Source organism: Triturus cristatus, chromosome 5_1 (genome assembly GCF_964204655.1).
Source record: "Triturus cristatus chromosome 5_1, aTriCri1.1, whole genome shotgun sequence".
In the NCBI taxonomy this organism is placed as follows: Eukaryota; Metazoa; Chordata; class Amphibia; order Caudata; family Salamandridae; genus Triturus; species Triturus cristatus.
In genome coordinates, this window is record NC_140587.1 from 181,118,452 (window position 1) to 181,143,536 (window position 25,085).

The following is a 25,085-nucleotide window of genomic DNA, read 5'->3' on the forward strand; positions in this document are numbered from 1 at the left end:
TTGCAAAAGAGTTTCTCATACCATAATTCTTGTAACATTTTAGGCTTTATTTGCAACCTTGTTGATGTAATTAATAACAAATTTGATCTACCAAATTTAGGGATGCCTTTCCTCATTGTAGACTGTTGCTCCTAAACTCAATGTTTATTAATATAGCCCATTTTTTTGAGAAACTGTTCGAAGAGTATGATATACTGGATCTGAATTTCTCCTTGAAAACAAACATCCTTACTGTAACCAGGGAAATAGAAAGTGATCCCTTACATTAAAGGTCTCCAACCTTTCATAGGCATTTAAGCAACATTTGTGTGTTGGTGGTAATGATGAGCACCATCTGAACCATCATTGTGAATTTTACAAGGCATTGGACCAGACGCACTGGTCAAGATGGAAGGATTTATAATTGTGTCTTGTCAAAGATCATTGTTGCAAGTGTCACTGTATTTGGAACACAACATTTTGAAAAAGTGGTGGAACCCTACAGTGATCTTTATTATTGATAGAAATCAGATTGAAATAGAATAATTGCAAGACATGTTCTTTGTTTGTTTTGTGACTTGACGGAGCTTTTTTCTGAACAAAGGCTTGAAAGATATTGGAAGGATTTAAAGACCATTCTTCACCTAAGTTGTCCGCTCTCCCCAAAGGTTGTTTGAGAAATCAGTGGCTAATGGTGATTCTTGAAGGCTATTAGGGAAGTGGCATAAGTATAAACCTTTTTACATTTGGGTACCATTTTACAAGGCAGTTTGGGATTCTCCCACAGGGAACTGTGGGAAAATGTAGTGGCAAATGTTATATTTCAAACACATTGTGCACCAAAATTGGTCAAACTTTGGTAGGATTGAAAGATTACATACCACAGATGGGGTTGGGTGTACTTCTTAAGGAACAATTGGTAAATGTAAAGATAATGATGCATTTTAAGTTATAGTTTTGTAACATTAATCATAATGTGGTAGAGAATAAAGACAACTGTACAGAGGGTTTGGATTGTCTCCAACAATGATTGGGCAGTTCCTTCATAAGTGGTGCATTTTTGGGCACTTTAGGAAACTAACATTGTTAGGTCTTGGTAGAGTATATGACTGCCTTAAGCTCAGGTCCTAACACACTTTGTCATTTTTCATAATGCCCTAGTCATCACATTTTGTAATTTTCATAATGCATATTTTAACACAGTGTTCTCCACAAGTTTCCTTGATTCCGCCAATGTGCAGACTTTGCTAATTCCATAATTGCTGTATAGGCATACCCACAGGCAGGTTCTAACATTCTGTGGTCCATATTTAGATTTTGTTTTCTTTACAGCTCCTGCATCAGAGCTGTAAGAAGTTAGATTAGCTTTATAATGTGTAAAATTGATTATGAATGAAAAATTTCTTAGTAGCCTGACACAAAGTTTCAAATCTATTAAGAACTTGCAGGCGAGGATTATGCAGTAACTTCTTTTATTCTATACTTCAGCAGCATTTTAAGTACAAATATTTCATTAAAAAAGTATCCTCAAAACAAGAAGAGGAGCAATGATTACAGCTCCCAGGACCGACTGCCCCACAATCCACCAAGCAGAGGGCTCCCTTGGGTCCAGCATCCACTCCCCGAGAGCTCTTTTCTTCTTTATAAGAGCTGCACCTCCACTGAACACTCAAATGCCTTAATCTTGCTCAGCTTCTTTACCTAATAAAATAGAATTGCAGTAATCACGATCTGTGCTGGTTCCACAGGGTCAATCATGAGTGATTACTTTAATGGCTATAGCAACAACATCATTATAATAGCATTATTATACTTAAACCTTACGTAGGAGTCTCTGGGAGGGCAGGCTGAGTAAAGCTGGGCGGGATAATCCTTGCCTTTATATAATTGATAGAATGGGAACTTTCCATCACGAAAGTTAGGAACTTTAAATTCTATGTAAGGAAGGAAGGCAAAGATTATGCATGTTTAAAGCTTACTCACAACCAGATAAGCCAAATCCTGAAACTGCTCACAACAGAATTGCTTCATGGTAGAATCAGTAGGCTAACCAACTGCATTCATAATACCCTTTAATCTACCCCCAAGCAAAAAGGCCTTGGAAACCATGGCAACTCTGAGTGTGCACCAAAGTATGACGTGTCAGAGCCCACCTCGGACATGACCCGACAAGAACACCTCACAATAGTGAAGAAACTGGTCCAATGGGTCTCCTTATGAAAATTGGAAGTTGGTCCACCCCTACTGGTTGAATCTCAGTCAAGTGTGCACAGACATTTCACTATTCACAGCTTGGGGCGATCTGGAAAAACATGATAGGTTAATGACCTGGTACTATATTTAGTTCTTCTGGTCAAATCCAGGCCTGCATGTCCAATACCTGTCTACATGAGACCAAGTAGAGGAACTCCAGAGGTGGACGAAACGCGTCGGCTGCTTTGGCTGCTTTGGAAGTTTTTATAATTGCATGACTTACTGCATAATAAAGAAGAACTTTTTGAAAAAGAAAAACCCTAAGGATTTGGACTTATTTGAATCATATTGTATAAGTATAAGTGGTGCATCTGGTGTTGTTTTTGTACATGAGTTGGAGAGACCTTTCCAAAATTAATCAGCGAGGCTGGCTCCAAGAATCTATCTCTCTGAATGTGTGAATCTCTGAGTAGTAGGATTTGAGAATCCCAAGATAGTTCCTGTAGAACTGAAAACCACACTTCCGATCTTCATATCAATGTCACCAGGACCAAGTAAGCTGATTGTCTCTTCACATAAGCTGCCTTGCTTGTTATCAAAAAGAATTGTGAAAAAGCATACTTCTGCATCCCTGTCTAATCCTGCAGAAAGGCAACAACCTCTCTGACCTCTGGATCAGGTCGCCAACTGCAAAATTTCTCCTACTGGTGATGCAGGTAAAAAGCAAAAAGATCCGCTTCACAAGCACTCCATCTGGCCATCGGCTCCAGAATAGTTGCCAAGGCAGTGATTTGGAGAGTCGATTCCTCCTCAGATTAAAGGCCACCAGTAGAGACGGTGCCACAATGGACACTCCAAATTGAAAGGCTGGTGTCCAATTCTATAATCAGGTCTGGTACATTCCCAAAAACGGCCCTACCATTTCAGGCCTCCATGTGGTCAAGCCACAGCTGCAACACCTCCATCCTAGAAAGATTTGTAGGTCAGACCCCTCCTAAAAAAGCCCTCAGCCGACCCCAGTGACCTAAAAGATTATCTACCAATCCCCCCGCTCCCCTACCCGGCCCTTTTACTTGAGAAAGCCATCAACCTACAGCTCACCGAATACCTGGAACTCAACCACATTCTCGATGCCTCACAATCAGGATTCCATGCCAACCACAGCACTTAGACTGCGCTGATTGCCACCACAGACGACATCAGATCTCTCCTCGACTACGAAGATATGGTAGCCCTAATCCTCTTCAACCTCTCTGCCTTTTTCAACACCGTCTGCCACCAAACCCTCATCGACAGACTCCACAATGCTGGCATACAGTAAAATGACATCAAATGGATCCCTTCTTTTCTCTCAGGACACACACAGAGCATCCGGCTGCCTCCCTTCACCTTCGCACCCAAGGACATCACTTGTAGCATACCCCAAGGATCATCCCTCAGCCCCACCCTGTTCGACATCTACATGACCCCCCTTGCAGACATCATCAGATCCCATGGCCTCAACATATTCTCCTACACCAGTGACACTCAACTCACCCTCTCACTCACCGAAGACCCTACCAATGCCTAAACCAAGTTCTGCAACTCCATGACTGACGTAGTCAGACCAAAACCCACACCTGTATACCATGCACACAACCTCAGCATCATTCTCGACAGCCAACTGGCCATGAAACGACATGCCAACGCAGTCGCCTCTGCCACCCTCTTCACGCTCTGCAGAATCTTCAGATGGATCCAAATCAACATGAGGAAGACCATCACGCAGGGCCTCGTCACCAGCCGCCACATGCTTTATGCTGGAATCTCCACCCAACTCCTCAAAAGACTCCAGACCATACAGAACACTGAAGCCAGTCTCATTCTGGACCTCCCCAAGTGGACCCGCATCAACCCCCCCCTCCAGATGCTGCGCTTATAGAGGACTGCATATTACCTAGATACAACCAACATGGTGCAGAGAACGTTTTTAATGTTATTATTCTGCAGTGTCAATGTCAGACCTTCTCAGACAGCCAGGCCCACCCTGAAAGAGTCATGTCAAGCCATTTTATAAACTACTAGTGATTGTACCCCTTCCTTAGCAGAGGTCACAATTACATGGTTCAAAACGAAAAATAAATGTATGCTTTTTTCATCTACTGTGTCTCAGATTTTGCAATGTCCAGGTGGCGCACTTTTCAGTTCCTCAAATAGCAAGTTAATTTTGCAAGATTCCATGATACCAACTGTATATATTGCCAGCCAATTCCTCAATGTGCATTGAGCTCCTCCCAACATTAAATATTTACATAGCAAGCACAAAGTTTTCATTATGTCCTAATGGTACATTATTGCACTTCTCCGTAAGGCTCCTTCAAGCACACTTTTGTCTATATATCTCGCAGTATGCACACTTCACAAACTTTAAAATGTTATGTGTCACAATGCATTGTGTTGTCTTGACTCTGGGTAACTGGGCCATGGGTTCACCGGTGTAAGCAGCTATACTGTGGTGAGCCTCTTTTTGCTGTTGATGTCTCATTTGGACCATAGAGCATACTGCTTGATCTTCTAACAGAGGAGAAGGCATCACCATTGTCAGGGCAGGCAGTGCCTGACCCAACACCAGCAGCTGGAATGACAGGGTGTGTGGGGCTATTCAGTCAGGGTCTGGCCGGAGTAGGGTCATTTTGCCTCTGTTTTACCCTCCCTCATCAGCTGCCACCTGATGCAATCTGCTTTTGACTCAAATGGGGGCTGGCAGCATCCTTACCAAAAATGAACCCGCTATTAAAGAGATATCATTTTTCAGTCCTGATGAACAAGTGTCAAGAAAGTAGCAGCACTGAAGGCAACTAATAAGGACAGCCTTCTCACTCTCCCTTCAAGAGAAGAGAAATGCTCGTCCTGTAAAACAATGGCAAGAAAACAGACGGAGAGGTGGAAAGATCGTTATGTGAGCGACATTTTAGCGTCTTGTGAGCAACATTTTGGGTACCACTGACTTGCAATAACAGCCACATGCAACATGCAGCTGGAATCAACCCGAATGTTCTCTAGTGAAGGACGGCCATGCCATGTACTCAGGCTTTTGAGATATTGCTCCCTCTTTAGCAGTTTTATATAGCAGCGAGTAGACCTAAGGGGTGACAAAGCACCGTTTGAAATAAGTTAACAGGTTACAGGTTACAGGACTAGGTGATAAGTACAATATATAATGCAAAAAAACCATGTTTTAAAATGCCAATTAATATAAGTTCTGGAGAGCAAATATGGTCAGAAGCTAGCTATATAGATATATGAGTTCAGAGAAGAGTGACATAATAATAACGAAAAACAACAAGCAAAAGAAAGATTCATGATATCTAACTGGGTAGGTGATAGATACATCGCACAGCCCTTACAAATTGACAGGTGCCTTATGACTACTGAGTGATAGTAAAGACTCAATGATTCCATGCAGCTAATTCCCTGGGTCAGTGGATGGCATGTTCCCCTCCCATCATGGCTGCCTCAAAGCCTCGTGAGAATTAAATTGACCAATGTAGCAAATTGTTTGAAAGGTAGGTGCGCGGTCTAGTTTTTTTTTTAGTGTGTGGCAACAGCCATCGCTGTCTCCAGTTGATTTATTATATACATATCTCTATTTCTACTGAGAGACTGTTCTTGTGTAGTGGCTGAGGCAGTGAGGGGTGGAAGTCATGACAACCGGCCACACGCTTCCTCTTCTTATGCAACCCCACCCATGTTGGGCTTCACCCTCATTACCCTACTCCCAATATTTCCAGGGATGTTGGAGGACATCCGTCATGGGTACTATGTTTTGGACCGCTGTGCTCGAGTTCCAAATACTCTAAAAAGCCCTTGGCTACACCAAAGCGTGATTCTAATGTGCCCTTCATTCCAGGAATATAGGAATACCAAACTGACCCCTTTACTCATGGAAATTCCTTTTAGAAAATACAAACACTATACAGCAGATTTATCCAGCATTTAGAAAATATGCATTTCAAAAAGGCTTTCCAAAAGAATGAAATTTACATTTTAACACCAGAAATTAGAGGAAGCACTTTCTGATTCTTTGTTCTTGGCTGATGATGTATTAATGGAATATAGCTGGGTTACTATTAATTTAATTTTAAGGACTTGTTGGATTGTAAGGTTCAACAGTCAGTACTGACTGTGACCGGTAAATGTTTTTTAGACAGTAAATGTGTAGTGAAGGTGTAGAGAGAAATAAAAAATGATTGTTTTCGATTTCTTGGAATAATTCCGCTGATGGCATTTTTCATGGTAAGAGGGCACATGAGCACCAGTTTGCTGGAAGAAACTATCAGGAGTCAAGAATGACAGGGGCTCTTTCTTTTCCCTGATCCCACTTGTATACTGTGCCCATGTTTAAAGGGGACATCCAGTGAATGATGTCACAATCGATCTCAAAAACCCATCAACCTCATCACACAAAGTCAATTCTCAAATGCCTGTTAGAGGTGCAGCGCTGGGCAAATAAAACAGTTTTTTTTGCCACACTGGGCGGCTTCTTTAAAGGAAGAAAAAACAGGCCATGAGACTTGCCTTAGAACTAAGGGTGCCAAGTAATATGTTCTGGCCAATTTTCAGCTCTTGCAAGTTCCCTGCAGTGAGTGAGGCGCTGACGCCTCAGTAATTGCTGCTCAGCCACACACATGCGGAGGTGAGCTGGATAATGGGTATGTTTGCTCTTTAATCTGTTGCTTAGGGAATTGCTTTTGAAAGGTTGAGGGTAGACTCATGTTATTCTCTTAATATTAACTGTTTCCAGTGATTGAGTTGCTGAATATTGTTTATCTGCTGTATATTGAGTGCTTGGTGTTTTTTGTTCATAGGCTTATACCCAGGTTCCCTTTGGCAAAAATGGGTCCCTCTCGTATGGTCTAACACCTGGGGAGTGCTGCGGCAGGAGATCCGCGTACTATTATACTTATTTGACCTGGTTTCGGAACAACCTTTTCCGGCACACAGTGAGAGATGACCCAAGGATTTGAATGCCAATTCCAGCAACATACCTAGTTTATTCATTTGTGGATATATACCCAAAACATTTTCAAAAAATGGAAATGAACTTATAGACATATGCCCACAATGTGAGGAGATTTCTGAATTTAGGGAGTCACAAAAATCCTAGGGAATACTTATGGGAATCTATGTAAACCACACATTTCCATTTATTCTCTGTCCCCTACACTTATTTTCCAGGTTGTCCCCAGAAGCACCCTTCAAATAGAAGTGTATCTGGTTCAAGCTGGTGTTACCATACCATCTCCGGCTTCACCTGTGTCTCATACAGATTTCATGGTACAAAGTAGTTTCAGATACCTCCCCATCACCCAGCATCTGGTCCTGTTCAGTCAGGAGTAACAGCAAGTCGAAGACAGTGGCAGGAACATAACATGTCACTGCCTCTTACTATGAACACCTCTCCTGGAATGATCCACAGGTTGGTGATTTTCCATTTCAGCTCTCTAGCTTTCTGGCACCTGAATCGCTGTCCATGATTGTGCTGTGCTCACACGTGTGTACTCTATTGAGCTAGGCATGTGGGTCCACAAGAATTTTCACCATGTGCTTAGTATAACTCAATGCAGAGTTCTATTCCTATGATTTTAAAGTCTGCTTATCTACTTGAGCAACACCTATGAATCTGTGTACGAGTGCATGCTTCTGCTATTCACTCGTACTATCCACTCGCGTACGTGTCTCGCTTGCTGGGCTAGGAATGTGGGTCTACAAGTATTATGTGCAGCCACAAGGTAGTAATATTTGATCCAAAGTTCTATGCTTATGGTTTGTAAGGCTTAGCAACGTTCCACATTGTTCCATGCATCATGCATCCTGACAACTGTGATAGGTCTTTCTTTCTGCGGGCCATCTTACACTATACCTAAAAAGGTTTGCATGCACTCCTCCTACCTACGCATATGTTCTTAAAAGTCATCCAAAAGTGGCCTTTACCAAACATTACAAATTCATATTTGTTTGCATCTACTCCTTCCTGTCTTCTTTTTTAGGTTTAGCGTTAGCCAAAATCTTTTGATTCTACTAAAATTAAACATATGATACAGTTAAAGGAGCTTTCAGCCAGCTCTCTACCATTGATCTGTTGTGTCATTCACATTTTACTTCCTCCCACTGCAGCACAAAGCATAGGGAAGTGGGTCAGCCTACTTCAACCACTGCCTAACTGCACTTTGAGTGACTGCATTTTTCTCTTTCACAAAGAGAACATCCAGAAGTTAGTTCCCTTCAGTGCCAATCTTTTGTTTTCACTTTTTAGGTTTCACCTGACCAGCACTTGTGCTGTGCATGTAAAATCTATTGTATTCAATATAATTATTAAAAGGGGCTACTTCCCTCCCCCTTGCTTTTCATTGGTTCCTGTGCTTGCCACTTGCTTTTACTCCGTTTCCATTGGCTTTAGCATGTATTTCCTGTTGTTCCGCTGTGTGTTTCCCCTATCAGTCTCCCATCGGCCAAGTACTGTGTTGATCTGCTTTGGTGGAACATCTGCTAAGCATCTCAGCATGCTGTCACTACAAAAGCTACACCCTTGGTTTAAAGTTACTGCACTGCCTGAGTGCCATGAGCTCAGCACAAAGAGACCTCGGTATCCCAGTTCTGCATGCTGGTTAGCCAAACTCTGATCGCAACTGCACTGACCAGTCCCCCCTGGGGCAACACACACTCACCAGTCCCCTGGGCGAAAAAGATAACCGCTCTAGTTGTTTCCTGATCATTGTTTGTTTTGAACCTGTTTGCCTACTGCAAAATGCACTTATCTTGTTTCTTTTGTTTGAGTTTTAAGTGACACCCAGATTGCTGTCTCCCTGGATGATAAGATTTGGTAAGTTTTGAAGTGAATTCCTCTTGCTAAATTTTGGGGTTGTGGGCAAAACTTGGGAGGTCTGTTATAATGATTCTGTATATTTATATATTAAAAGCACTTCTGGGAATGCTTTCATCAGTGTGCGCTTGAAACACTTCTTGGCATCCACACATATTTTAGGGTAATGATTACAAAGCCAATTTCTGATGGGACCTGATTGCCTATTTCACATGTGCCTCAGTAGTGAATGGTTGTAATCGAACTCTATTTTGTGGAAGCATGTGCCCATCGACTCTGCTCTGGATCTCTCAGGATTAGCTGGTGGCAGCAGCAAGTCGACTACGTAGCATGCTGAATCCTGACAGTGTTGTCAGTATTGTGAGTGGGAGTCTGTGAAACTTGATGAGTGTAAGGAATCCGAGAAGCCTGGGGAAGCACTGCCCACACCCATTATAGGTCTCATTTGTGTGGATTGCGATGGTGTTAAATCACAGCGTTGATTTACTAAAACCACTGAAACTCTACTGAAGAAATCCAGTGTGGCTTCCTTGGGAGCTCACATTTGTTTTTAGACTTTTGTCCTACCTGTCTGGTTTGGCTTGTTTATCTTTTTTTAATTCAATTGTACTTGCTTTATCTTAATAAAGTAAAAAAGGAGCCTAATAAGCTGGTAAATGGTTTATTTATGCAACAGCACAGCAGGAGACCATTTTTTATCTGGATTCTAGTATTCTCTCATTTTAGCATTTTTCTCGCAGAAAAGGCCTTGCTCGAGACTAAGAATCCCTGACGCTTAGATCCAGCAATCTAAGAGGAATTGTCAAGGTCAGCCGATCAAATTTCCACCCTGCAGTGCTTGTATTAAGTGTGTTTCCGGAGTAAAAGATATTTATAACTGGTCCTGAAAATATCTGACTTACAGCCTCAAAGTATATTAGATTGGTTTTATTGTCCTCTGGAGAAAGTGATTTTGGACCCATTAGGCAATTTTCAGAATGTATTGCATTGCTGGAGAGGAGGTCAACAGGACTTGGATTCAGTGATGTGCAAAAACCTGCGACCTAATCAATATATATCACAAACACGCACCTATGTTTATTTTAACTCTTAGTGGAACAGTAAATTGAGATGCCTAGCTAAACATAACTAGCTAATGTCACACCATTGTGGAAGGAATGGTCATGAATTGTAATTCACAAGTCAATAATATAGAGCTACCAGCAGATCAACAGAAAAAAAACACCAAAGAGTGACTCTTTTTCGTTTCCAGTCCAGTGGTTTATACCAACAGTTCCCATGAATCCTCCTCTGCAACAATTTCAACTATTTTAATCCAATCTGGGATTCCATGCAAGATAAAAAGCCTGCCCCTCCCTGTTAGAAATGGGGGTCTCTAGTTGGCAAGGGCTTGCACCTTTGTCCAAATAGGGACCTTTCTTCCTAGTCAGGGTAAGGGAGTTACACTCCTAAAATAACCCCTGCTCACCCCCTTGGTAGCTTGGCAATAGCAGTCAGGCTTACCTTAGAGGTAGTGTGTAAAGCATTTGCACATAACCAATAGTAATACAGTGTAAGCACTACAAAAGGACACCACACCAGTTTAGAAAAATATCCAATATTTTTATATGCTTGAAACAAGACCAAAATGATAAAAATCCACAATACAGTACTTAAAAATCTTCAGTTATCAAAATAACCTTGAAAAACAGTTCCTTGATGTCGATATCTCCGTCCGGGGCTATCACGGCGTCGTGAGCAAACAAATCCAAACAGTTCTAGCTGACCGCTGCGTCGCGGGCCAGCTACGGTGTCGGGAAGACCCGCAAACTGTACCTTTCAGAAATGCAGGGCATCAATGACTTCTTGTTGAGATTCCAAAAACACGGCGTCCGCAGGCGTCGGTTCCGGAGGTCGGTGCAGGGGTTGCCGGGGCCCTCGAAGTCACACGTGTTGCAGATCGAACTCCTCTTTGTTGAAGTCAGGAGCGCTGGTGTTGGCAGGCATCGGGTGCTGCAGTGCGAAGTGCGGTGCCCTCAGGTCGTGGTGCGAGCAGTGGCTCGGTGGTGGCGTCAGAAGGCGTCATCGGTGAGACCAGGGTCACGGTGCGAGATGAAGGTGGTGCTCATCAAGGTGCTGGCAGGTCATAGTGCAAGCAGCGTCGTCGTTGTTGCTGAAGCGTTGTCACCGGCTGACGAACTGGAGTCAGTTGCACTGGCATCGGTAGGCCAAGGCAGCGGTGCAGGATTGAGGTTCCATGTGGGACGGAACGACACTTTTGAGTGGTGACGAATATGGATGAGTTGGGTATCTACGAACCGCAAATGACGAGTATAGTGGGTGTACGCAGTTTCGCTACGCAACCACGTATGGTTCGTCTTATTTTTGGGTTTATTCATCTGAACCCTCGGGTTCCATTTTAGATACGGCATCCATTTTGTTTCTTGCCCTCAAGTAGCCAGCGAACGGACTTTTGTCCGCTTCGTGACCTTGGGACTCTCAAGCTTACGCGAGAGACACGTGTTCCTTTAAGTATGACTTTTATGATGAGGGAAACGACACGACGAAGGCAGATGGCCCCGCTCGAGGTTCATCTTGCCGTGCCGGTTTATTGTTTCAGCCATGCATACATTAGACACGGTATCTCTGATCCCGTTATCAAGTTTCCTTTATTACTCCTAACACTCTTCTTTAACCTGTTGTGCATCCTTGTTCTTCCTTTGCATCTGTTTTTGTCCCTTCTCCTAATGTGTTTACGATCAGGATGGAATGTGTTTTATATGCTTTTACAGTTGGGAACTGGCAATACTGTGGTAATCATGTTCCGGCCTCCTGAAACATGAACGCGACCCTTTTTGAAGTTTATTGTGGGAACTGAGTTGTAATCTTTGTTCACTATATTGGGCTATGGGAAAAACGTGTATAAAAGGAGCGATCCACTTTTGCAAATTGAAGCAGTCTCCGAGAACCTACACGCTGTGTACTTCTTGTGACCTCTGTATCCCTGCAGTAAAATAAACGCTGATCTCTCACGCCGCTGGAAGTGTCCCGTGTCTCTGTGTTTGGTACGCCAGAACAGGTAACCCACGAAGGTTTCAGGTGTTGTTCCCTGGCACCGCTGGGTCTTAGAAAAACCCAGTCCTTCAGTTGGCGCCCAACGTGGGGCGACATCAGCGGTACCGGTCCAAAGCCCGACGATCGTGAGGAACTTCGTGTGAAATCTCCGAGGGAAGGTGCACCCCGCTTCATCGATCCAGTTGTCGAAATAAGTGGCCCGACGTCTTTTCCCGCGAAGATCCCCGCCTCCTGACGGCTGCGACGGACTGATGCCCTGACTGTCGACCTGTTTTTGGCGCCTGGCGTAGTCCTTTGTACGGCGAGACGATAGATGGGCCTTCCTGGTGACGCCATTGTTCTTTCAGTTAAGTATTTGTGGGTCGCTCCCTGTGTTCCTTTGTTGTTTACATGGTACCATAGCATTTGTGGTTCTTAGTTGTTGGGTTTTATTTGACGATTGCAATTGCCAAAAACCGAGGGTCTCGCAAACTTTTTGCGAGGATATCGTAAATTCGATAGCCCTTGAAGTTTGTAAACTCGGTTAGTGTGCGCGATGCCTAGCCGTAGTACTTTGTTTGGGTTTCTTAAATGTTGCAGAATGGATTCCCGGCTGGAGGATTCATGTCCGATACCTCCGGTTGGAACTCCGATTTATGAGCTCTATAGTCGCCATGGCGTAGGTCCTATCGTGTATAATGAATATTGGGTCCGCTACACTAAAAATGATGGCGTTCTTAGTTGGCCATCTCATGGTAGTTTTGAAACTGCCGTTTTAGATAATTTGGAAGCTAAACTGTTTAAAAAGAAGGCTAGGCCGGCCATGTTTGATTCCTTCCGGTTGTGGCGGAAAGAGGCCAAGCAGAAAGAAATCAAGCAGAGTAAGAAAAGTAAAAGAGAAGGCGTTATCGCGGTGATGCGAGATGCTGAACAGTATCAGCGAGACAAAGATGAGAAAGAGCAGGAAGTTAGTGCTCGACTTCATCATATGGTGGTGGATAAGTGTTATCCGGTGCTACCGCCTAACAATGATAAGTCAGGAGAAGAAGCGGTAGAGGATTCGCTATTGTCTTATCTGTTGAAATCACCACCCCCCTATGCTCCCGATACTCTGGGTCCTGTGATTCTACCTCTTCCTCCACCTGCTGTTTTGGCGGCTGCTGGTCAGCCCGCTGTTCCTCCCGCTCTCCCGAATCCCCTTGTGCCACAGATCGTTCCTCCTCTTTTACCGGCTTCTCTTCCTACTGCGCCTTTTCATGTCCCTCCTCAGTCTGTTGTTCCTGCTACTCCTGGTGCCGCGTCAACTTCTATTGCCTCTACCCCTACTGTCGCCGCGCCTGGATCTTCTTCCTCTTCTCCTTCTGTTCGTAGTCGTCTCTTGACTGCTGTTGCTTCTCTTTATTCTCCGCATTTTGGACCAATACTCGGCTCGACTTTTTCAGATGTCGCTCAGAGGCGCAGCCAGCTTCCTGACGATAGAGAACGCGAATCGCTGGTAAAAATGGCACGTAAATGGATTCGTAATCCTGTTAAATATCCTTCGCGTGTAGTGTTTGACACATTTTCTCAGTTTAATGCGCCCACTCAACGATTCGTGTTTGAGGAATTGTGTAAATCGTTGAAGGAGGAGTGGGATCACGATGTGGTAGATACTGTACCGTCTGAGGTTTCTGAGCTCCAGCATCGGTTCACAACTGGTGTGATTGTAGGTGACAAAGTTCGAGAAGCTCTAGAACGTTTGTTATCCTTTCGATGTACAGTGCAACCTCGAGCATTGTTTAAGGAGGAGACGGCAGCATGGATGGCGCAACCTGGTCAATATCCGATGCGGGAAGTTCCCCCAGTATGGATGCCAGGCGATCCTAATGCTAACCCTGCTGTCCCAGGCCGTTTTCAGAGAGTGTGGATACACCTCCCTTGGAAAAGATCGGAAGTCTTACAGGTGAAGCAAACTTTGCCTGATCCCCGTAAAAATCCAGCAGGTTATTATAAGGAGTTGTCCCAATTGGTGGATGCTACTGTTATGAATCTAGCTGATATTGATATGTTGTTTGGCAATGTAGTGCCTCAGCCGATTTGGGCGAAAATTCGTCACGAGAATCACGCGGCTGAGTTAGGCGGTGACTGGGCTGCCCTTACAGCGGCAGACGCTCAGCAAGTCGGTGGGGCTAAGCCTGAGCAGCTTATTGTGGCATTGCCCCAGAGGATTATTACCCTCATGAAAACGCTTATGCCAGCGATGCGCGTTAATTGGGACAAGCTGTCCGCGTGCAAGCAAAAAAGGGATGAAAGCGTCTCCGACTTCTTTACGAGATTTGAGGAAGCATTTGTCGATCATAGTGGCCAGGACATGGGCTCAGAGGGTGGTCAGCGGCTGTTTGTTGACAAGTTTGTGTCGAACTTGTTGCCCGAACTTAGTAATAAGTTGAAAAATTCTGAGAGTTCGTGGGCCGTTTCTACCACTGCTCAAATATTGGCTACGGCCCAATATTACGAAAATAGGGAAAAGGAGGAAAGTGAACGTGCAGATAAGAAAACAAAGGATCTTAAAACTAAGGTCTTATTGCAGCAAGCGTATCCTCCGCGCTCGAATTTTAATGATTCGCAACAGCCAAATAGATCGCAATCACAGTTCTCTAGATCTCAGACGCGAAATGACTCTCCCGCACCCCGTTTTGTGTTGGGATACAATCAATGTGCGTACTGTCGAGGGGAGGGCCATTTGAAGTTTAATTGTCTGGTTCTCCGTGATAGGAATAATGGTGTGTCAGCTCGAGGAGGACGTGGTGGTCCTCAACAAGCTTCACGTGGTAGAGGTCGTGGAGTTACTCAGAGTCAGGCCGAGCGTTTTGCCACTTCCTCAGACTCGCAGAATTGTTTCGATCGACGTGAACCATCGTCCGGTAGATCTGCACAGTATCATGTGGATGACTGTTACGTTGAGCGTGATGTTGATATGGATGGTATCTACTAGGACAGCCATAGACGAAGGAAGGGAGAAGTATCAGTTCCGGTTGATCAGAGAGGGCCTTATGTTGACGTAGCTACATTGGGTATCGTCGAGCCTTTTCTGTTGGACACTGGTGCAGCAAAAAGTTCCATTATGCATTCGAAACTCCCTGGCGCGCCTTTGTCTGGCTTAACGAATGTTTCCGTTGGATTCTCTGGCGCCCCCGTTAGCAATCCAGTTTCTAGCCCCTTGCCACTTACGATTGGGTCTCATGAGCTAGAAGCTCCTTTGATTTTGACTACTGGTTGTGGTGAGAATCTTTTGGGTTTGGATTTGTTGAAGAGGTTACATGCGACTTTGTACTGCTCTCCTACGGGTGTGGAGCTCACGTTGGGTGAGAATGTGATTTCCCCTATGTATCTATCGATCGATAAGCTCCCACCGGAATTGAGTTCTCTTCCAGCTTCTTTGTGGGCAACAGGTCCCAATGATGTGGGCCTGTTGGATATCCCACCTTATGTTGTTCAATTGAAAGTTGATGCGCGCTTACCACGCATACCACAGTATCGAATTTCTCTTGATGGTGAACGAGCACTATTAGCGATCATTTACGATCTGATCGGTAAAGATGTTATCGAGGAGACACGAGGTAACGTGTGTAATAGTCCCGTGTTGCCTATTCTGAAACGAACTGATCCGTCCAAGCCTCCCGTGTACCGTCTAGTTATCGACTTACGGGAAGTCAATAAAATTGTTGTCCCACAGTTTCCTGTGGTTCCAGACATTACAGCTTTACTGACTCTGATTCCAGCCTCTGCATCATGGTTCTCGGTAATAGATCTGAAGAATGCGTTCTTTAGCATTCCGATTGCTGAGGAAAGTCGTGATTTGTTCGGATTTTCGTTAGGAGGTCGCAGTTTCCGGTTCAAACGCGCACCTCAAGGCTATTGTGAGAGTCCATCGATCTACAGCCAAGCTCTTAAGAGTCAACTGGATGCATTTGTACTGCCGTCTGGTGCGGCTTTGATTCAGTACGTTGACGATCTGTTGGTAGCCGCAGATACTGAACAAATTTGCAAGACTGCTACTGTGTCACTGTTGCAGCATCTCTGTGACTTACACCACAAAGTGTCACCTTCTAAATTGCAATATTGTTGTCAAGAAGTTACCTACTTAGGTCACTTATTGTCAAAGGCGGGAAGAAGGTTGACCCCTGAAAGAATCGCAGCAATTGCTCGAATGACTGTGCCAACAACTCAGAGAGATGTGCGTGCCTTTTTGGGTATCACGTCGTACTGCAGACAGTGGATTCCGAACTTTTCACTGTTAGCGAAGCCATTGATAGCTCTCACGTGCAAGGATGTTTCGACTCCTTTGCCGTGGACGGAGGAATGTCAGAAAAGTTTTTCTGAACTACGTGATGCGCTGTGTTCGGCTCCCGTGTTAGGTACTCCTGATTATAGTAAGCCATTCACATTATACGTTCACGAGAGGGAAGGTTGTGCGTTGAGTGTTTTAACGCAACAATTTGGCGACAAGCAGCGCCCGTGTGCATATTTTTCCTCGACCTTAGACCCGGTAGCTAGAGCGTTGCCAAGTTGCTTGAGGGCGACAGCGGCAGCAGCGGCGTCTATACGACAGTCCGCAGGTCTTGTTATGGATAATATGCTCATGGTGATGGTTCCGCATGCAGTTGATACTCTCTTGAATCGGACAAAGACTCAACATCTGACGAGTGCAAGGTTGTCTGGGTACGAGCTGACCCTTTTGGCAAGTCATATACAGATCAAACGTTGTAATGTACTGAATCCAGCGACATTGTTGCCGATTAATATGGAATCAGATGATGTGCCACCACATGATTGTTATTTACGAACTGAGGAGGAAACAAAAGGTCGTGTGGACCTGAAAAACACTCCCTTGACAGATCCCGATGGTACCTTGTATGTGGATGGGTCGTGCTTTAAATTGCCGAATGGTGATGTGACGACTGCGTATGCTGTAGTAACGTTGAGCACGATTGTGGAAACTGCGAGATTGAATCAGAATTCAGCACAAGCTGCAGAGTTGATCGCATTAACAAGAGCGTGCGTTTTGTCTAAAGGAAAGCGAGTGAATGTGTTTACCGACAGTCAGTATGCATTCGGTGTTGCGCATAACTTTGGAAGATTGTGGAGAGAAAGAGGATTTATGACATCGCATGGTACGAAGATCCAGCATGGACAGCTCGTGAATGACCTTTTGGATGCACTTACACTGCCTAAACAAGTGGCAATTGTTAAATGTAGTGCACATCGGAAAGTGACGGACGATGTCGGTCGTGGTAATGCATTTGCGGATGAGATTGCTAAGGAAACGGCTAAGGATCTTGCGACCCGAATGTATGTCACGAGTTCAGTAAGGTGGCCGACAGAGACTGGTATGTGTGAAAATACTATTGAGAGTGTGAAAGCAATTCAGAACGAGGCTACCAAAGCTGAGAAGACTAAGTGGAAAGAAAGTACGGGAAAGTTGGATATGAATGGGTGTTGGGTTGACCTGACGGAATGTCAGAGGTGGATGTTACCAGATGCGTATGTATTAGCTGTTGTGACGATGGCTCATGGGTTGGTACATATCAGTGCGAAAGGCATATGCAGGTTCTTGTCCCCTGTATGGAGAAATGAGGGTATTGCTAAATGTGCCGAGAGAGTGGTTAAGAATTGTATGGTGTGTTTGATGCACAATCCTGGCAAGGGTACCCCCACTCCACCTGGTCATTTTGCTCCTCCTGTTTGTCCCTTTGAGGTTATCCAGTTGGACTTTATCCATATGGAGAGATGCAATAACCTAAAGTATGTTTTGGTTGTGGTTTGTGCGTTCTCCAGATGGATTGAGGCCTATCCTCTTAAGGATAACACTGCCCTGTCCACAGCAAAAATCCTGCTGAAGGAATACTTTCCTCGGTACGGAATGCCACGGATTGTATGGTCGGATAATGGGAGTGAGTTTGTGGGAAGTGTAATGCAGAGTGTGTGTAAGGGCCTTGGAATTTGTCAGAAATTCCATAGTGCTAATCATCCTCAGGCAGCGGGTTTGGTTGAAGGGTACAATGGTACCCTGAAACTGAAACTCGCCAAGATTCAAGCTACGACTGGTTTATCGTGGCCTGATGCCTTGCCTCTGGCCCTCCTATCGACCAGAGCGACCGTACACTCTCGAGTAGGGCTTAGCCCATATGAGATTGTGTTCGGCCGCCCTGCGAATATTTGGGGGGTTCCGAGACCAAGGGCCTTTGATAGTCTTGAGTATCCAATGTTAATTGATTACTTGCATGATTTGACCACTAAACTACGGTTAATCCATCAACAGGTCTTTGAAGCTCTACCGGCGCAGACAGAGGGTCCTGGACACCAGCTCCGGCCAGGGGACTGGGTCGTTACCCGAAATTTTGGTCGAAAGCGTAACTTGGATCCAAGATTTGTAGGACCCTTCCAAGTCTTATTGACGACAAGGACTGCGGTTCGACTGGAGGGCAGGAAGAATTGGGTACACGCCAGTCACACGAAGAAGGTGCCGATCCCCTTACCAACGGATGGTTGGGTGAGGACTGGGATTTCGGCAACAGAAACTGAGACTCCTTTGCACTTTGTGCCGTTTAGCGACGCTCAACCTAGGGGCAATGATTTGTCACTGCCAAACCCACATGAAGAGTCATCGGTAGCAGAGAACCAAAGGTCTGACTCGTTGTCCATTTCATCGAACACTGTTGCGCCAGCTGAACAATTGTTTGTAGAGCAAACTCAACCTGGAAGAAGCCGATATTTTCTTCGTTCAAGGACTAACAAAAATTAGTTATATATATATATATTTTTTTTTTTGTTGATGTTATGAACATTATGGACAATTATATCCTTTCTTTTTGAGTTTTTATGTGCTGTCCCGCGGCTAAGAGATTTGTGATTTGAGTTTTTTTTTTTTTTTTTGCGAGGAAACCTCTCCATCCGGGTCACCGTAGGGCCGTGTGGGTACTCCTTTCTGTTTAGCAGGTTTCTGACGCTAGGTCGGTTACTTTTGTCGATTCCTGAGAACTCCTGGGGATTGATAATCGCTTCTCAGAACGAAGTGCGTCAAGTACGTCACGGACGGTTTGTAGAGGATGGCATTCTCTAAGCTATTGGAAGCAGAAAGGATGTCGGCGCAGAGATCAGAATTAAGAAAAGTTGTATGTACAAAATGTTTTTTGTTTCAGGTGTTCCTACTGTTCCTGACCGTATCTATGTTATTGGTGGGTGGAGTATATTTTGGAGTACAGTTGTTATTACCCTCTGTTTCACCTACCCTTTCTCCTAAACTAAGCTCCCTCACCACTGTTTCCCCACATTCTTTTCATCCTCTGCCTCAACATGAACAGGTTAGACGTGCGGAGTTCATGAACAACTCCTTTGTTCAACTTCTACATCAGCATCAGTTGGTGATGAACACTACCAATTGTTGGGTGTGTGGGTTAATGCCACATACCATGGATAGGGGTATTCCGTATATGGTTCTTCCCTACAGCTCCCAGGGTTCGGCTCGAGCATTCCAAACTATGTTCCGTAGTGCACTAGATTCCTACCCCAGTCGAGAGCCACGTTCTGCCAATTTTGGTCCTGGGCCGTATCACAAACCTTTGGCGATAGCGATAGCAGATTTAGATAGAGATGTTTTTGATGCATCGCTTATCCCAAGTGAGGAGGTACAGGCTTACAAGGATCTGAGCGAGGCTGAGTATAGTACGTCAGTGGGTGATAGACAGCTTAAGAGCTCGCCCCCAATATGGATTGTACCACACCTCGGTAATTTCTGCTTGAAAGGTTTGGGTCGAAATCCGAGAGCACAACTTGGGAACAGTGCTTGCACCGACACGTATGTTCTGCCGATGCTCTCTTCCCCTGTTTTTCTGACCGCCAAGGGCACTTATTTTGTATGTTATGAACGCGCATATACATGGTTACCCCGTGATTTTTCGGGTACCTGTTATATTGCGAATCTTCTACCACCGACTTTCACTGTCGCCTCAGATTATCACAAAACTAGAGTTGTGAGAGGTGTTATTAGCAAAGAGGATACTGCCGGTCAAGAAGCAGGAGACTTCTTTAAGGGTTTCCTGCCGTTTTGGGGACCTATGGTTAATAGTAGGAACTTAAGACAACTGACACGTGTAGTAGAGTCGACTGCTAATATTACTGCAAGTGCCCTTGGTAATCTCACAGCTGAACTTCAGGCGGATAGACTCATGACGTTACAGAACCGTATGGTTCTAGATGTTGTTCTCGCAGATAGAGGTGGTGTGTGTAAAGTTATCCATTCGAGTTGTTGCATTTATATTCCTGACAATGCTCCAACTGTTTACCAAGCCATCTCGAAGTTGCACAAGATCTCCGAGTCCATACACGTGGACGAAGGTAATTGGACGCTCCTAGGATGGTTTTGGGGCCTGATGTCAACTTGGGGTTGGAAGATTCTGATGATCGTAGGGGTTGTTGTAACGTTTCTGTTCACGTGTTGTCTTTGTGTACAGTGTGGTCCTGCCTTATGTGGCCTATGTGCTACAACGTGTATAAGACGACCATCTGTTACCAAGGAAACGTTGATGAATAGAATGATGTTCCAGCAGCAACTGAACGACCTGATGAATATTGAAGTAGATTCTGATCTTGACTAGTGCTTGCCTACATGAGGGCAAAAGGAGCGTCTGAGGTTCCGTGTGGGACGGAACGACACTTTTGAGTGGTGACGAATATGGATGAGTTGGGTATCTACGAACCGCAAATGACGAGTATAGTGGGTGTACGCAGTTTCGCTACGCAACCACGTATGGTTCGTCTTATTTTTGGGTTTATTCATCTGAACCCTCGGGTTCCATTTTAGATACGGCATCCATTTTGTTTCTTGCCCTCAAGTAGCCAGCGAACGGACTTTTGTCCGCTTCGTGACCCTGGGACTCTCAAGCTTACGCGAGAGACACGTGTTCCTTTAAGTATGACTTTTATGATGAGGGAAACGACACGACGAAGGCAGATGGCCCCGCTCGAGGTTCATCTTGCCGTGCCGGTCTATTGTTTCAGCCATGCATACATTAGACACGGTATCTCTGATCCCGTTATCAAGTTTCCTTTATTACTCCTAACACTCTTCTTTAACCTGTTGTGCATCCTTGTTCTTCCTTTGCATCTGTTTTTGTCCCTTCTCCTAATGTGTTTACGATCAGGATGGAATGTGTTTTATATGCTTTTACAGTTGGGAACTGGCAATACTGTGGTAATCATGTTCCGGCCTCCTGAAACATGAACGCGACCCTTTTTGAAGTTTATTGTGGGAACTGAGTTGTAATCTTTGTTCACTATATTGGGCTATGGGAAAAACGTGTATAAAAGGAGCGATCCACTTTTGCAAATTGAAGCAGTCTCCGAGAACCTACACGCTGTGTACTTCTTGTGACCTCTGTATCCCTGCAGTAAAATAAACGCTGATCTCTGACGCCGCTGGAAGTGTCCCGTGTCTCTGTGTTTGGTACGCCAGAACAGGTAACCCACGAAGGTTTCAGGTGTTGTTCCCTGGCACCGCTGGGTCTTAGAAAAACCCAGTCCTTCAGTATGAGGGCGGTGCGTCGTGTAACTTTACGAGCGGTGCCCTTGAACCACGGTGCAAGCAGTGGCGTTGATTCCGGTGTGGAGCGGTGTCATCGGGGATACCAAGACTTCCTCATGAAGTGAGGCGGTGCGGAGTGCGGTTCCCATAGGTTGCGGTGCGAGTGGCGGCTCGGTGACTGCATCAGCAGGCGTTGTTGGTGAGACCAGGGTCGTGATGCAGCGTTGCGGCGGTGCCGTCAGGACACGGAGTCGGTGGCGGTGTCATAGATGTCGTTGAGTTGCTTTTCTTCTGTTGCAGCACAAAACACACATTCCCCAGTGCTGAGGGCAGAAGAGCTTGAAGTCTTTTCTGTTCCTGAGACTTCCTGAACAGGGGGAAAGCTCTACCTCAAGCCCTTTGAGAAACTCTCAAAAGTAGATTGCAGAAAGTTCAGTCCAGTCCTTTCACTGCCCAAGTCAGAAGCAGCCATTGCAGGCCAACACAGCAAAGCACACAGCAGAGTGGTAGTTCCTCCTCTCAGCTTCTCCAGCTCTTCTTCTTGGCAGTCTTCTTGATCCAAAAGAGTTCTAAAGTCTTGAAGTCTGGGCCCCAATATTTATACTAGCAAATCCTTTGTCCTCTGAAGGTAGAGGGTCCTGTACCTAGCTCAAGCCAGTTCTGGGTGCTTTCTGCCAGTGTGCACCTTCTTCCTTTGTCAGAGTGGGCCAGGGTCATCAGACGCACCACAGGAGGTGGAGCCTGCATTGTGGAAGGCAGGCACAGCCCTATTCAGGCCCAGGTGCTACTCCTCCCACCACTCTACATGCAGATAGGTCTATTCAGCCCTGTGCTGACTCACCCTGTCTCCTGGAGTCTCCCAAGTCCCTGTCACTCGCAAACCAGACAGACAATACACAAGCTAGCAGAGGCAGGCTGTATCGTTCGGTAAGAAAATACCTACTTTCTAAAAGTGGTATTTTCAAACACAGAATGTTAAAACCAACTTCACTCAAAGATCTATTTGATCATCCAGAGTTCAGGCATACTAAACTCGAATGTTCCCTGGGTCAGTTAGGATTATAAGAGGTTATAATCAAACTGCCCATCTTGCCTATGGGGAAAAGTAGCCTTGCAATAGTGAAAAATGAAAGTGGCTGTAATTCACTATCAGGACTTGCCACACACACCAGGGCATGTCCTACCTTTCGCATACAATGCACCCTGCCCGTGGGGGTACCTTGGGCCTACCTTAGGGGTAACTAACATGTAGAAAAGGGACGTTTTAGGGACTGGTAAGTGGGTGCACTTACCAAGTCGACATGGCAGCCCTAGGCTGCACACAAGCTCTGCAATGACAGGCCAGAGTTACACTTTACGTCTTTTTGCATGGGTGGCACAATCCAGTGCTGCAGCCCATGAACAGCACTTGATATATAGGCCCCGGCACTCGCAGTGCACTTTACTAGGGACTGACACATAAATCAAATAGGCCAATCATGGAAACAACAATCCATAACATATTTTACTACAGGAGCCCTTGCACTTTACCACTGGTCAGCAGTGTGAAAAGTACGCAGAATCCTTACACCAGTCAAAACCGGGAGGTCAGAAAGCAAAACCTCAGGGGAAACACGCCAAAAGATGCCAAGTCTAACACTCCCCCTTAGCCATCGTGTGTCGTAGGTGCCAATTACAGACTGAACAACACACATGCATCAGCCATTACTTGAATGAACATGTCAGTCTTGAGGAAAGGCATTTGAGGTGGCGAGACATGGTAGTGTCTGTGTTATGGCGGCACCCAAAATAAATACATTTCCATTCCAAACTACCAGGGATTCATACTCCGTAGGCTAACACATTTGTATGCTGGATGTCACATCCAGCATACAAATGCTGGATGTCACATCCAGCATACAAATGTGTTAGCCTAAGGAGTACTTTCATTGCAACACATGGTGGACAAGCATCCTCCGCAGCTCTCAACTCAGCCTACATGCCACACTTTATTTTTTTTATAAACAGGTTGCAAGGTGACATTAGCTGCTGTGCAACATGGCTTACAGCTTTTAAAAGAATGCTATGACATAGCCAGAGTTGATTTCATCTTAGAGATTTTTAAAAAAATATTTAAGCCATTCTGCACAGCAGCCTGCGCTGCTGTGTAACATGTCTATCAAAATATTGACAATACCTAATATCCATAATTTATATTACCACTAGTTACTGAACAATATATTGCCTTTCTCAATAAAGAAGTCATAACAACTTTAGTAAGTTATATTGCACAAACGCTCACCAAGCTAAATTATACAACAACGAAAAAATGTATTATTATTCACATAGGCAAAACCTAGTGCATTTACCAATGCTTGTTTGTTTGGTGTTGCCTTTGTGTTTACAGCCTGGTGTGATAGCAGGATGCTAACAGATATGAGCACAGACCGCACTCCAGCTTTATTAGTTCCTGTCTTCTGCTAATGCTGTTGTAAATTGTTTTTGAGTGGTCTTTCCTTACCTGACTGCTGCTGTTTCACAGCATGCCAGATTGTGCCCATTTGAACGTTTTCTGTATAAAGTAATTCTCTTTTTAATATGTGCGCAATTAAATGCATTTATAATTGCACTCTTGTATGACATGTGGGTATGTATTTTATTTAATGGCTACAATTATACTTGTAAACAAATTTAGCTGGGTTGTTCTACTTGTATGGATTTCTAGTTTGCTTTCAGTGTCCTTTTATGTTGTGCTTATCTAAATATTTCATTATTATATTGCTAATTACAGCTGTGCCATTTATTCCAATGATCGATCGATCTATCTATCTATCTATCTATCTATCTATCTATCTATCTATCTATCTATCTATCTATCTATCTATCTATCTATCTATCTATCTATCTATCTATCTATCTATCTATCTATCTATCTATCTATCTATCTATCTATCTATCTTAGCAACCCTATCTATCTTTATCTATCTCAAATTAATCTTTTCAACCCTATCTATCTCAAATTAATCTTTTCAACCCTATCCATCTTTTAGCATACCTATTTAGCTATAGCTGTCTTTGCAAATCTGTCTGTCAGTCTTTGTCAGCCTCTCTATCTGTCTGTCTGTGCAAGCCTCTGTAATAATGGTTTACAAAATAATTATTTAAAAAAAAAAAAGAATTTGCAAAGGCAAGAAGCTAGCAACCAACGCCAGACTGATTGGCTTTTCTAGGTCTGGTGTTAGCCAAGACGTTGTGATATAGTATAGTTGTTGGAAATGGCCCTTTTTGCAGGGTCATCCCTAAACTTTTTGCCTTCCTCCTGTATTTTTCTGACCTGTTTGTGTTGGTTTTATGACTCTGGGCACTTTACCACTGCTGATCAGAGCTAAAGTGCATATGCTCTCCCTTTGTAAATATGATATGTGAATTGGTATATCCATGATTGGCTTATTTGGTTAACCTGTTAGTCCTTAGTAG